The following is a 1,993-nucleotide window of genomic DNA, read 5'->3' as shown; positions in this document are numbered from 1 at the left end:
AAGACTACGAGAACCAGAGAGAGTCCTTTTCACAGTCTGACTTTGATGCTGCCTGGAATTAGACCACACCATGTTGGATTTTATCTGGCCAGAAGAGAACTGGCCCCACAACCGAGCTGATTTCTCCCAAGGTTTTATTTATTTATTTATTTATTTTTTATCCATTTCTGTCACCAATAGCGTTTTAGTTCCACTTTCACATTTGGCTTGCTTAGTTGGGGACAATTAATTGTTTTGGCAATATTGTTAACTTGATTCCAAAGACATTTTTGGAAGAGAACTGAACTGAGCTGGACAATGACATCACTTAATCAACAATGAACTGATTTCAACTGAAAAACTAACTGTTTACTATTGTTCTCTTTTTAGAGCCGCTCTACAGCAGAACTTAATTTTTTTTTTGCATTATTGACACTATTGTCTTGTTTAACACTGTAAAGCTGCTTTGACACAATCTGTACTGTATAAAGTGCTATATAAATAAAGGTGCCTACTAGGTGTCCTAGTTGGGTGGAGGTTGGCAGATCATTCGACCAGAGAGGAACTGAGATGGTGAAGGTTTTGGATAGTCACTTTTTGTCTCACTGTGAAGGAACATAAAGACATCTCTCATGCAGTGACCTGATCTGACAAGAGGAAGAATACACTTAAAGTAGTGTGAGCTAGGGATGTGCTGTTAATTTTGGTAACAACTGAGAGCCACTGGAGTTAGAGCAGAAGGGGTGAGACTGGATCACTTCACTAAAGACCAGTTGTGTCACCACATTCTGAAGTGAAAACATAAGCTAATTTGACTGGACTATTGAGAAGCCATAGGGAGTTGGTTGTTGTTATCAGCTTGATTTTTGCTTTCAGACAGAAGAGCAATAACAGGTTTCTAATTTCTGTTCATCAGCTGATTCTGATGTTGGATTCAAGGGCTTCTCTTCCATCCATGTTGTCACTGACAATATAAGTTACTCTTCATAGTGGGATCCCATTACTCTTTTTGTTTCTGACATTTGTGAACTGGGTACAGTATTTCATTCCCACAAATGAGAATGAAACAAAAATGACATTAACATGTCATTTCACAGCAGTCATGTCACCCTGTAGCTCAAGACTGGTTGCCCACTGAAGCTAAGCAGGGTTAAGCCTGGTCAGTACCTGGATTGGAGACCTCCTGGGAAAACTAGGTTGCTGTTGTAAGAGGTGTTAGTGAGGCCAGCAGGGGCTGCTCACCCTGCAGTCTGTGTGGGTTAGAGCTTAGATCGGGCCCAACAAATCCAGCCCGACCCTACCCGAGCCCGAGCATGTTGTGTCCGAGCCCGGCCCGGCCCGGCCCGGCCCGACATGTTCACTGTAATTATGAGCCCGAGCCCGATTTAAACCCACCATTTTTAATATGTGGGCCGTTATAACCAGGGGCGGCGCCAGATTTATTTATTTATTTATTTATTTTTTACCGCAGATTCTGCTGTGCTGTAGATCATTTAGGCTACGGGGGAGCTGCGCAGTTATATATATATATATATATATATATATATATATATATGCGTGCCGCATTTAATGCACGAGACAAAGCCAACACATATGTTGTCACCCCCCACGACTAGTTTAAAATGTTTCCATACCTCCGATTTTCCTCCAAACTTGCTCAAAGTTAATTCTCCTGTTTTAATTTTTTTCTTTGATTCTTCAAGCTCCATGTTGCACTTAAGGTCCTTTCACACTGGACGCGATTTTGACGCGCGAATAATTCGCGCGATGGTTTTATTTTTTGATCAGCTGTTTGTGTAATGAGTGCTTTCACACCGAACGCGAATGTGCTGAGGCGAAAAAACGACTTTTATTTTTTTCGCTTCGATGTCGATTTTTTTTTTACTTTTGAGGCGACAAAAAGGCTACAGCCAATCACATACAAGGAAACAAAGGTGACGTCTCAGCAAAAAAGACTGCCAGACGCTGCTCCGGATCAATTGGTTCCCTGAAGTTTGTGGTTTGTCTCGTCAGA

This window comes from Carassius carassius, chromosome 7 (assembly GCF_963082965.1).
Source record: "Carassius carassius chromosome 7, fCarCar2.1, whole genome shotgun sequence".
NCBI lineage: Eukaryota > Metazoa > Chordata > Actinopteri > Cypriniformes > Cyprinidae > Carassius > Carassius carassius.
Note: the sequence above shows the minus strand (reverse complement) of the source record.